This window comes from Lithobates pipiens, unplaced genomic scaffold (assembly GCF_037356315.1).
Source record: "Lithobates pipiens isolate NorthernLeopardFrog02 unplaced genomic scaffold, aLitPip1_a1.2 Scaffold_16, whole genome shotgun sequence".
NCBI classification, from domain to species: domain Eukaryota; kingdom Metazoa; phylum Chordata; class Amphibia; order Anura; family Ranidae; genus Lithobates; species Lithobates pipiens.
This window is the reverse complement of record NW_027507748.1, coordinates 358,272,662-358,285,636: the sequence shown is the minus strand read 5'-3', so window position 1 is coordinate 358,285,636 and position 12,975 is coordinate 358,272,662. Positions and strand designations below refer to the sequence as shown.

The following is a 12,975-nucleotide window of genomic DNA, read 5'->3' as shown; positions in this document are numbered from 1 at the left end:
AGATCCTATATCCTACAGCAAAACTGACACTTCCTGGAGAGTCAGTAAAAGTACCTTCTTCTTGCCTGATCCCTACATGACCCCTACATAATTACTGTGTTTCAACACCTTAAAGAAGACTCAACATTAAAAGCAGCTGCATAATAATCTATTACAATAGACATACAGTACTTTGCAGTGACTTTTAGTGCTTTTCTTGTAAGTTTTTTTCTTTATGCTGTTGATACACACTGATGATGCAGAGATCAGGGGTTTGGAGGGGGCAGGAGGCTTTCTATCAACCCTAAAATTATTTCTGCTGATTGTTGTCATCTCATTGCATTGGGCAGGGTTTCTGTAAGCATTCCTAATACAGATTCTGTGCCTGCCTTCAGTTTGCCGAGTATCAGGTATGATGGAATCCCCACTGCATGATGAAATTTTTGCTTTGCCAGTTGCAACAAAGTGACACTACATGACTGCCGGTCCAGGAGCACTCTAAGGCACAGGATGTAGTGCTGCGGGTGCCATCCTATTATCTAACAATAGCCTCAGTATTTCAGTGGCCAGCTCCTCACCAGTAATAGTTATCAATGACTTGGTCACCAAAACGTTTTTTTTTTAATCCCAATGGTGACCTGACGACCGGGAATTGTCCTGCTTTGAAACTCTAAAGTATGCATATAATTCTGTTATTTTCCTTCGTATTGCCATGGTTTGCCTTATTCAAGGTTACTTCATTTTAGGCAAGTGTTTTTGATTCAGATTTAGCAAACAAAATACAAAATACAGGGGATTTTGGTGCATTAGACAACCATACGCAAAGAATATTTTATAGACTCAACAGATGTTATGCTCAACAGGTGTCTAGTTTTTTTCTGCCTTCAGAGGGATAAGAATCCAACTTACCCAACACTTTTATAAGCTACTGTGATCCCCTGAAAATCCCTATTTCATTTTCTTAAATGCTTCTTTAGTGCCTTCTAAAATACTTTCTGTACTGCTGTCTTACTAGTAAAAAATGCCATCGACTTGTTCCGGCTCTTAACCCTGCCTTAACCTGCAGGGGAAGCTTTACAACTGAGAATCAGCTGTGATAGTAAAACAACGGCTACTTTGTGAATGTATCTTATTTTGTAATCATTAAACATATGGTGTGCAATGTTCCCTTAAGCTTGTCTCTGGTATATCGGTTTATCCATGTTTGATGTTGGCATAAAAATCGATTTTTTTGTCTTCTCTAGAGGTGTGTGCTGTGTTATTGTTTATTAATTATAGTGATAATAATACAAATAATTTCTTTACGTTGTCAACAAGGGAGTGGGAAACAGCTATGCCTTTCTGAAAAGGTAGGGGCCTTACTACTCCAATCCATATGAAACACCCATTTTTCCACTTTCAAAAGATATGGATTTTCCATGATCACCGCTGTTTCCTGCCAATAAAAGCTTGGCAGACCTTTAAGCAGAACTCCAGCCAAAAAAACCCCAAAAAAACAAAATAACCAATTATCCACTGCATCGCTAATTTGACGTTATATACTGTGGTTATGGCAGCAGATAGCTGCCATAACCACAGTATATTTTTATACAGCAGGCAATCCTCTTCCAGATAAAAGTGGTCCCAGCAGTGGTTTCGCCACGGGATCACTTTTATGGGTGGCGGGAAAGGGCCCCCCCTCCCCCGCTGCTTCCAGGTCGTTTTTCCCCACTTACCAGATCCGATGTGCTGGACGGATGGGCAGGAAATCGAGTGAGGGCAAAATCACCCCCATGCGACTCTATTCCCTTGGAGGACCGAAACCATGTCAAACGTCACTTTCGCCCTCTGGCCTTAAGGGGCCCTGTCCTGCTTATTTATATTACAAGGGATGTTTACATTCCCTGTAATAGGAATAACAGTGATCTTTTTTTTTTAAGACCCCTTTCATACCACGCCGCCCATAGCGTCGGCGGTAAAACGCCACTATTTTTAGCGGCGTTTTAACGTTGGATTTGCGGCGCATTTCAGCCGCTAGTGGGACGCTTTTACCCCATGCTAGCAGACGAGAAAGGGTTAAAACCACCGGCAATATGCCACAATAGTGGCATTTTGCCGGTGGTGTTACAGCGCTGCCCATTGATTTCAAAACACACCGCTCCTTCACCGCTCCAAAGAAGCTGCTGGCAGGACTTTTCCTGACGTCCTGCCAGTGCACCGCTGTAGTGTGAAAGTCCTCGGGCTTTCACACTGCAGACAATGGTGCAGCTGTTTTAGGGCGGATTGCAGGCACTATTTCTAATGCTATAGCGCCTGCAAAATGCCCTTGGTGTGAAAGGGGTCTTAGAGGGACAGTGTAAAATAAAAAACAAAACGTAAAATAAATAAGAAAAAAAAAATTTTGAATGGCCCATCCCTCCAAGCTTGTGCACAGAAGCGAACACATACACAAGTCATGCACACAAATGTAAAAGAGCAATAATTCTAATAATTTTAGCACTGTAACTCTAAACAGGTACGGTAACCTAAAAAATTAATTTAACGCAGCGCCTATGGAGATTTTTAAGTACCGTAGTTTGTCGCCATTCCACGAGAGTGTACAATTTTAAAGCATGACACGTTGGGTATCAATTTACTCAGTGTAACATCATCTTTCACAATATAGAACAATTTTTAGCTTACTTTACTGTTTTCATATTTTTTAATTTAAAAAAGTGTATTTTTTCCCAAAAATTGCATATAAAGTATTGCAACAATCTCCATTTAATTTTATTCTCTAGCATTTCTGCTAAAAAAAAATATATGTGTATATATATATATATATATATATATATATATATATATATATAGATAGATAGATAGATAGATAGATAGATAGATAGATAGATAGATAGCTATGTTTGGGGATTCTAAGATTCTAAGTCATTTTCTAAAAAATACTGATTTTAACTTGTAAGCAACAAATGTCAGAAATAGGCCTGGTCCTTAAATGTTAAATAACAAAATAACAAAACCAGCGTTTTCTGCAATATTCACCTTATATCTAAAAATTTCCTCTGCAGTACATTTTTTTTTGTGTGCTGCTACATGTCCCCAATTTGATGGCCAGCAATGTTCAACCCACTTCCTCTAAGCCCAGGCAGTCGTGAACCTATTCCAGTCTGTTATAGGACAGTGAAGGGAGAAGCAGCACAGAGGTATGTTCTACTCTCTTCTCCTAACGGCATGCTTCTTGTCAGCACATGAACCTACTGACTCCTTGTGCTGCTCCTTCGTCTTTTACTCCAGCCCTGCTGTACAAGGATCTGCCCAATGGTGAGACTTCCTGATTGCTGAAAAGCATAGGCATGAATAATTTTAGACTTAGTTAAAGAGGGCCCAGCCTAGTAAAGACTCAAACTGATGATTTTGGAATGGAAAAGGCCATAGCTATATTAGGTTAACACCTTCCCACCCGGGCCTATAGCAGAATGACAGCCTGGTGGGGGCTTTGCCATTCTAACTGGACATAATATGATGTCCTTCATATCTCGTTGGGTGTGCGCACCCCCGGGGGCACGCAGTGCAGCAATCAGTGGTGAGCTGTGTCCTTCAGGCACAGAACAACACCGATCAGGTTAAAGAGCTGATGACTCTCTGATTCCTCTTGTACTAAATTGTCTGCCTTCATTTAGTTAAGCGCTGAACAAACTGTTGGCGCTATATAAATTCTGTATAATAATCCTGTTTAGTAATATAATAATAATGACATAGGCTCTTTACCATGTGATCAGCTGTGTCCAATCAAAGCTGATCACATGTAAACAAACGCCGATTATCAGCATTTCCTTTCCTCGGCGCTGTCAGTGAGGAAAGGAAAGCCGATAACCAGTTTTCCAGTTACAGAGGTTACTTACACTGATTATCAGTGCAGCCTATGAGTGCCTGTCGGTGCAGCGTCATCAGTGCAGCTTATCAATGCTGCCTTTACAGTGCCCGTCAGCGCAGCCTCATCAGTGCCCATTAGTGCCGCCTCATCATTGCCCATCAGTGCAACCTTCACAGTGCCCATCAGCGCATGCCTCATCAGTGCTGCCCGCATCAGTGAAAATAAGGCCCCATCAGTGCCACCTTTACAGTGCCCATCAGTGCAGCCTCATCAGTAGCATACCCTGTTTTGCCAAAATTAAGACCCAGCATGATTGTCGGTGATGGCTGCAATATAAGTCCTACCTCCAAATATGCCCTAGTTAAAGTCCTTGTAGGTCTTATTTTCAGGGTAGGGCTTATTTTGGGGGAAACAGGGTAGGGCTTATTTGGGGGGGTAGAGCTTATATTGCATCCATCACCGACAATCACGCTAGGTCTTATTTTCGGGGAAACAGGGTAGTAAAACCTGTCTGTAAAGCTATGGTAATAAACAAATAGGCAGCATAGGTGGGAGCTTGCCAGAAAACTAGAGAAACTCTGAGGTCATTAATTGCCAACCCAACCAATTCTTAAAAAGTTATGCCTTGTACACATGGTCGGAAGTTCCAATGGAAAAGGTCCGATCAAATTATATTGTCGCAAAATCCGATCGTGTGTGGGCTCTATTGGGCTTTTTCCGTCGGAAATTCAAATGGAAAAAATTTGAGAACAGGATCTCAAATTTTCCAACAACAAAATCCGATCAGGCTTTTTCCGATCGTTTGTAGAGAATTTCGATCGGACAAAGTGCCACGCATGCTCAGATCAAATTACGAGACCAAAGCTATTGGCTAATAGCCTCAACATTGTCCCGTCGTAACAAACGAACGTCATCACGTTCCAAACGATCGGATTTTCCGACAACTTTGTCCGACTGTGTGTATGCAGCACAAGTTTCAGACAAAATCCGTCGGAAAAAATCCGACAGATTTTGTGGTCGGAATGTCCGACCAAGTGTACAAGGCATTAGTTCACCTTTACAGAAAAAATGGAAAGGTGAACTAACACTGGACACCCTCCTTACCCCCTGGTCCCCACTGTACTTACTTCGGGTAACTGCCACAGCTGCTCCAATGGTCCAGGGATTTGAAATTCCTGCTGTTCTCCATCTTCTCCATCAGCACTTCTAGGATGAATGAGATGGGGGAGGTGGGGAGGATTGCAGTGTTAGTTCACCTTAAAATTTTTTTCTGTAAAGGTGAACATTTTAAATTGGACTTTAATCCCCTCCCCTTAGCAGGAATTGACATTAACATCCCCTCCTTTTACCTAAATTATTACTCTTGTTTTACACAGTTGTATTACGTCATGCACGCTACAGAATAATGGCAAATCAATGCACTTTACCAAAGTGCCTGCAGTGCAGCGCATTACAACACATTGTAGTGCTCTACGTCATTTTTAACATGTTGCCAAAAATAGTGCGGCTTAACATAATACACATTAATGCACAATATAATGTTCATCAAGGTGCATTAATGTGCCTACATTAATGCAACACACAGATGTAAATGGACTCTTAAAGCTAAGATGTCACTCCTATACACATCCAATGCTTTCACCAGCTAGGGCTCCCTTTCACTATAGCTGAAGGGGCCCTTTCAGAAGGTCATTTGTCTTGCACAAATAAATAGATTTGTTTAATAAATGAATGCATTTTTTTAAATAAATGTGTTACAGAACAAAGATTTCCATATGGTGCTAGGACAAACCTTTACTTTTATGTGCCAAAGCAGCTATTTCTCTAAAAGAATACTGTGTATCCCTTCAGTGGTTGTAGCTGAGCAGAGAAGCTCTGAATCAATTATGAACTGGAGATGTAGTTTCTAGAACAGTTATGGAGCCAGAGTTGGGGTGTTGGAGTAGCTCTGGAGGGCTTGCTTAGGCTTTGGAAAAAGCTTGGAGGTGGAGCTCAACAGCTGGAGCCACTCCAGAGCTGGGGATGACAATCACAACGCTACCATGTTAAATATGGTTACTTACATTAAGACCTCTTGGCAGTATATGTCTGTGCTTGGGTAAATGCTGATGGCTTCTACATCTGCATTTAAAGTGCATGTGCACTTCTCCATGTCTGTGTGACCTGCATACAGCCATCCACTTGTTTTGGCGGCTGTACATGGCACATGTGTCTCCCTGGCATCAAAAAGCATTGGAGATTTTACGGCTCAGTACACAGGAGCTGCTAGGTGCCTGTGTGCATGAGGCCTAAAGCTGAAGAATAGCTATAAAAAATTATCTAGCGCTTTTGATACATCACATAAACCTGAATGTACAGTATGTCCCAGGTTTTGTAGTCAGCTGTATCCTGTGGAAATCTTCTATGATGGAATGCCCATTCCTTTATCTTTTGCTGAACTTTCAGCACTTCAGGGGTTAATAGCTTGGGGTATTTGGGAAGAACTGCAGTGAAGATGTTCTACTGGGAACCCACTCTATCCTCCACCCATTGAGAAAATGTATTTTATTGTTTACACTGTATGCAACAGAACTCTGAGTGAATGGCATTATAGTCTCCTCCATTCAGAGATTGTGTTACATGCAGTGTAATATATTGCACAGGCTTTCCTCAATTTAGGAGGAGGGTCAAGAGGGGGGATTTCCCATCAGGCCATCTTCTTTGTAGCTCTGCCTAAAGAACTGAATCTATTAACCATAGTAGTGCTGTAAGTTATGTGATAGGAAGAGGACTGTCATCCCTGTACAGATTTCTAAAACAGCCACCTGAAGACCTTTCAAAAACCAAAACTTCCAGGACTGCTGTGCTTCTGGTCTTACATTGCACATGTGGTTCCTTATGCCTTATGTCTCAACAGAAACACATTTTTTGTTTTAGTTTTAGATAAAATATAGAAAAAATAGAAACTGAGTCTGATCTCTATAACTGTGTGTGTCTCTGATGGTAAAGATCATCTTCGGTACTGTTCCTGATGTCCACTGTCTACAGCAGGGGTCTCCACATATTTTAAACAAGGGACCAGTTTAGTGTAGACTTTAAGGGGGCCAGACTGTGGCCAGTAGGAGCAAACAATACCTTAGGTTTTGTAGTTAGTGGGAGTAAAACAATTTCATGACACCCGTGGTCAGTAGGAAGAGGAATAGTGCCTCATTATTGGTATTAGTTGGGGTCAATGGAAGCAATGGTGGAAAATTGTTTGTGCCAGTGGGGGGAATAGCGCACCATTATTGGCGTTACTGGGAAGAATAGTGACCCATTGTTGGTGTCAGTGGGAGAAAAAGTGCACCATCATTGGTGTCAGTGGAAAAAATAGGGCCCCATTGTTGGTGTCAGTGGGAGAAATAGTGCCCCTTTGCTGGTGTCAGTGGGAAGAATAGTGTCACATCGTTGGTGTCAGTGGGAGGAGTAATATATCATTGTTGGTGTCAGGGGAAGGAATGGTACCCTTACGTTGGTGTGTGGTAGTGATAATACCCCATCATTTGTGACAGTGGGAGGAATAATGCCCCATCATTGGTTGTCAGTGGGAAGAATAATACCCCACTGTTGGTGTAAGCAAAAGAAATTGTGTTTCATTGTTGTCAGTGGCAGGAATAATGCCCCAATGGTCATTAAAGGCAAGCAACGGGCCACGTCTGGCCCACGGGTCGCAGTTTAGAGACCACTGGTCTACAGTATAGAAAGTGATGGGTAATCTGAATGTTTAGAGGTGTCACAGGTACAGTATAGGAGGTAAAAGAAAATATTTATGTTCTGGAGACAGCTGTCTAAGATTGGATATACATTACTTTGGAGAGATTTCCTCTTACTTTCTGCTGTGCTTCCAAAGTAAAATCTCCCCAAAAAGTACAGCAATAGCAAAAGAAAGAAAGAAATCTGACCAGGTTTTTAATAATTTCCTACTCAATCCAAAAAAAGTGTGGGTTTTACATACACTTAAATTCAGTAAATTAGTAATATAAGTGTGTAATTCTTCAATATTGATACATTTTGTATAGAAATATGACATATGTTTCATAGATAAGGAGTACTGGTACATAGGAAGACTGATGTGTAGCATCAGATATGTTGAATGGCAAAATGTATCTGTGCCCAGTTTCCACGTGTATTTCTGAACACATTCCACAGATTTCTCAGCTCTTACACCTTGCCCCCTAGGTGTACACTTAGTTTTCTTATGACAATAAGCCAGGCTTTTGATGATGTGTAACCTCCTAACTTTAGGAATGTGAGGCTGGCCTGATCATTGGCAGATATGTATGGGTGCAGTGTAATATTTATTAGATGCTGGGTGCAGCTGAAAGGCCCATATATACCAGATACTATCCCATGCAGTTGCAGCATTACAATTGCAATACATTTACAGGGGTCCAGTTTCACCAGAGCAACATGCTAAAATGGGTTTTGAAAAAATATTCAGCATGTTACTGTTTTGGTACATTAACTTTTAGCTTTACATTCAAGTGAACTGAATAAAGACACCTTTAAAAATGTATGGAAATGCAAGTAAAATCAAATACCACACTGTCCTAAAGGTAAAATGCAGTATGAAAGATTGTGAATAGGCTTGCTGTGTGATGTCAGAGATGAGTAGCTGTCAGCATAGGCTGGTGGGCTCCTTCAACTTCCCTTGGGATCATTTTGGTGTTGTTATCAGTGTGAGGTTACAGTTTTCTTGATGTTAACTGTAATACAAATTAGTGCTAAAGCAACCCTTTCCCTTGCCAGTGTTTACAGAAACTGCTGCCAAATATGAATTATCAGCTTATAAATAATTCACTGGTGCTTAATCAATGAAAGAATCTGTCCCCAAAGAGCCAGTAATTCCCCCCCGCCGAGTGCTGCTGTCTTGCCTCTTGCGTAGTATATAGAAGAAAAATGGATTTGGGGGAATTGGTGTGTGTATTTACCGGGTATTGTCCAATCCGTATAGTCAGAAAAATAGAACTAGTAGTCCCTAGGGCACATACCAAAACCCCTCATGTATTTGACAAGGGACAGGCCAGGTAGGTAAAAAAGTAGAAAATATTTTATTATGAAATATATAACAGCCTTGGATGAAGATGGCTGCTTAACTTCAGAGCTCCGTCTGGTCTGCAGCCTGAACTTCTAATAACGGGGGACTCTAACAACGTGCTATCGCCTAGATCATGGGCACTTCGTCCCGGAGTCGTTCCACATCCCGCTCCCGCTCTCCGAGAGACCTGAGCGCCCGTACATCACCGACTATACCGGAGCTTTTCCGGAGCCAAGGCTCAAACATGGCGGCGAATCCTCCCGCCCGCGGCCATGTCGGCATCACCCTTACCCCTACAGATCCTCCACTGTTACAAGGCAATGCTCGCTCTCCGCAACATCAACACCCGAGCCTGCAGGATCTGAGGGCGGTAGCGACAGACATCAAGGACACGCTCACAGCCGCCATATCAGACCTCCGCCGGGAACTGCAGGAAATATCGGGCAGAGTGAATGCAGCGGAAGCTCAGGCCTCACTTCACCAGCAGGCCATCCGCAAAACTGAACGGCGGGTAGACACCCACACCATGCAAATCCGTGACCTTCAGAGACACGTCGAGGATATTGATAACAGAGGCCGCAGGCACAATCTTCGGGTACGTGGCCTACCCGAGACGATTGATCAAGAACAATTGATACCAGCGGTAACATCCATGTTCAACCAACTACTTGAGAGGCCTCAGCAGAATGTCATTGCTATGGAGCGCATACACAGAGCTCTTCGGCCCAAGGGCAAGGAAGCAGATCCACCAAGAGATGTCATCTGCCATATCGATGACTTTTCAGTCAAGGAGGAAATTCTCAAGAAGGCCCGAGACCATCCGAGGCTGACGTACGAGGAACACCCTATCCACATATATCAAGATTTGTCAGCAATAACATTGAAGAACAGGAGGGACCTCCGTCCGTTGCTAGAAATCTTGAAAAACAGGGATATACGTTACCGGTGGAAGTTTCCGTTCGCCCTTCAAGCCGTTCATAACGGACGCACTGCTACCTTGAGGGTTCCGGAAGAGCTAGATTCGTTCCGCCGTACGCTTGACATCCCATATGTCGACCTACCGAACTGGTATGCTGACTTTCAGATCCCGTCCCGTAGCGGAGGCTATTCGGGTTACGAACACATGGAGATTCAGACTCCGATCTCGCGAAGACGAAGATCTCCATCTATGGACGGAACAGGAGGGGGATCCCGCATCCGATACATACCCGCGAGCCCAACCGCGGCACCACTACCGAGAAGAGCACGCAGGGATCGCTAAACCGCTCCTTCGGTCATTGACCATCATCTCTCATCACTCCTGCTTTATTCTAAACCTCCTGACTTTCTCTGATGCCCGACCGAACATGCTCTGCCTGTTGATTTGTCGTGCCATCCCAGGCTGCATTGGATTTCTCTCGGCAGGTACGTTCTCTTGTTATTTGACTCAGTCAGCCCTCCTTACTAATCCTGCACACACCTCTGGAGATAACGGTCCTTTATATTGAACCCGTTCGTTTTTTATTTTTCCAATCGGGTCTTATAATGATTGCGCAAAATCTGCCATCCCGTCGGACAAATCTTCTAAAAAAACATCCATCGGCAATTCCGAACGGGCTATTGGTCACGACATTGCACTGATGACTTCGAACGGACCTCCTTTATGCTTCAAAGGAAACGTTTCAACGTCAAAACTAGCTTTGCTCTTTCATATTGACCACTCAAGGTCAACACCATACCTAATCTCCAGTGCTTCGATTAAGGGTTTCGGACTGCAACATGGACCATATCCGACAGACTGGACTTCCTACCAAAATTATATTTAAAGACAAGACACTCCCGCCAATGATACCACACGTGAAAGGGCTTGTATACAGGTATATGATACAACTACATATGTTGGGTACCACTTTATCGTGCTATAGAATATTGCATTCTGGGGGTCCCTATTTACGGTTCCGGAACCTGCTTTATCTTGCCCCAACTCACTAGGTTGGGGGAGTATGAGGTCTCTCCTCTTTTTGGGGGAAGGCCGAGACGCAATCCCCATACACTAATGCTGGGTTACCGGGATGAACCAGAATAGTGGGGTGTATGGTTGCTATTCCCTGAGACCTCATGGTTCACACACCCTGCCGCATGATAGACACCCCCAGGGGAAGTATACCAACTGCCATCATAGGGCTATTTTTCATAATGTCCCATTCAACGTTTCTTTATATATACTGTATTATTCCTTTTGTTCAGACAGGGCTGTAAAGTTAGGCTGAAGGAGGATTCTTCTATTTCCCGTACTCAAGGGAGTGATGAGAAAGTCTCTTTCTGTTTAAGTTTGATGTTGGTTATATGTTACATTTCAAGTTTTTGATTTTTTGTTCATAACGCACCACCTAGTGGATGTCATTTGCACATACGAGACTGCCCTTGGTCTGTGGTTCAGGACGAGTGGAAATTTTTTTTTTTTTTTTTTCAGGCTAACAGACATACTCAATGTTATATATGATAATGCAGGAGTGTACCAGGAGCATGACGTCTGGGAGACTGATGTTTCTACGACATTCTTCGCTTAGCAGTATATCCCATGCCACGCTCTGACTTGCATTCTGGGCTACACCAATACTTAACCACTTTCAGACCGGACCATTTTGCTGGTAAATGACCAGAGGTCTTTTTACACTTTGGCACTGCGCTGCTTTAACTGGTAATTGCGCGGTCATGCAATGTTGTACCCAAACAAAATTTGCGTCCTTTTCTTCCCACAAATAGAGCTTTCTTTTGATGGTATTTGATTGCCTCTGCGATTTTTATTTTTTGCGATATAAACGTAAAAAGACCGCAAATTTTGAAAAAAAATGATATTTTCTACTTTTTGTTATTAGAAAAATCCAATAAACTCAATTTTAGTCATACATTTAGGCCAAAATGTATTCAGCCACATGTCTTTGGTAAAAAAAAAGTCAATAATTGTATATTTATTGGTTTGCGCAAAAGTTGTCACATCTACAAACTAAGGTACGTTTTCTGGAATTTACGCAGCTTTTAGTTTACGACTGCCTATCTCATTTCTTGAGGTGCTAAAATGGCAGGGCAGTACAAAACCCCCCCAAATGACCCCATTTTGGAAAGTAGACCCCCTAAGGAAATTGATAAGAGGCATGTTGAGCCCATTGAATATTTTATTTTTTTGCCTCAAGCGATTGAATAATGACAAAAAAAAAATTTTTTTTTTTTTTTTACACAAAGTTGTCACTAAATGATATATTGCTCACACATGCTATGGGCGTATGTGAAATGACACCCCAAAATAAATTCTGCTGCTTCTCCTGAGTACGGGGATACCACATATGTGGGACTTTTTGGGAGCCTAGCCGCGTACGGGGCCCCGAAAACCAAGCACCGCCTTCAGGCTTTCTAAGGGCGTAAATTTTTGAGTTCACTTCTCACTACCTATTACAGTTTTGAAGGCCATAAAATGCCAAGATGGCACAAAACCCCCACAAATGACCCCATTTTAGAAAGTAGACACCCCAAGCTATTTGCTGAGAGGCATGTTGAGTTCATGGAATATTTTATATTTTGCCACAAGTTGCGGGAAAATTACAAACTTTTTTTTTTTTTTTTTTTTTTTCACAAAGTTGTCACTAAATGATATATTGCTCACACATGCCATGGGCATATGTGAAATGACACCCCAAAATAAATTCTGCTGCTTCTCCTGAGTACGGGGATACCACATATGTGGGACTTTTTGGGAGCCTAGCCGCGTACGGGGCCCCGAAAACCAAGCACCGCCTTCAGGCTTTCTAAGGGCGTAAATATTTGACTTCACTCCTCACTACCTATTACAGTTTTGAAGGCCATAAAATGCCAAGATGGCACAAAACCCCCACAAATGACCCCATTTTAGAAAGTAGACACCCCAAGCTATTTGCTGAGAGGCATGTTGAGTCCATGGAATATTTTATATTTTGCCACAAGTTGCGGGAAAATTACAAACTTTTTTTTTTTTTTTTTTTTTTTCACAAAGTTGTCACTAAATGATATATTGCTCACGCATGCCATGGGCATATGTGAAATGACACCCCAAAATAAATTCTGCTGCTTCTCCTGAGTA

The 12,975-nt window shown here is 42.4% G+C and overlaps 1 protein-coding gene across 10 annotated transcripts in view; it reads left to right on the top strand.

Annotated features, from left to right (window-relative positions):
- The window catches only part of COL16A1 (collagen type XVI alpha 1 chain), a 294,574-nt gene that overhangs the window by 65,545 nt on the left and 216,054 nt on the right, over positions 1 to 12,975 (top strand). The window lies entirely within an intron of this gene.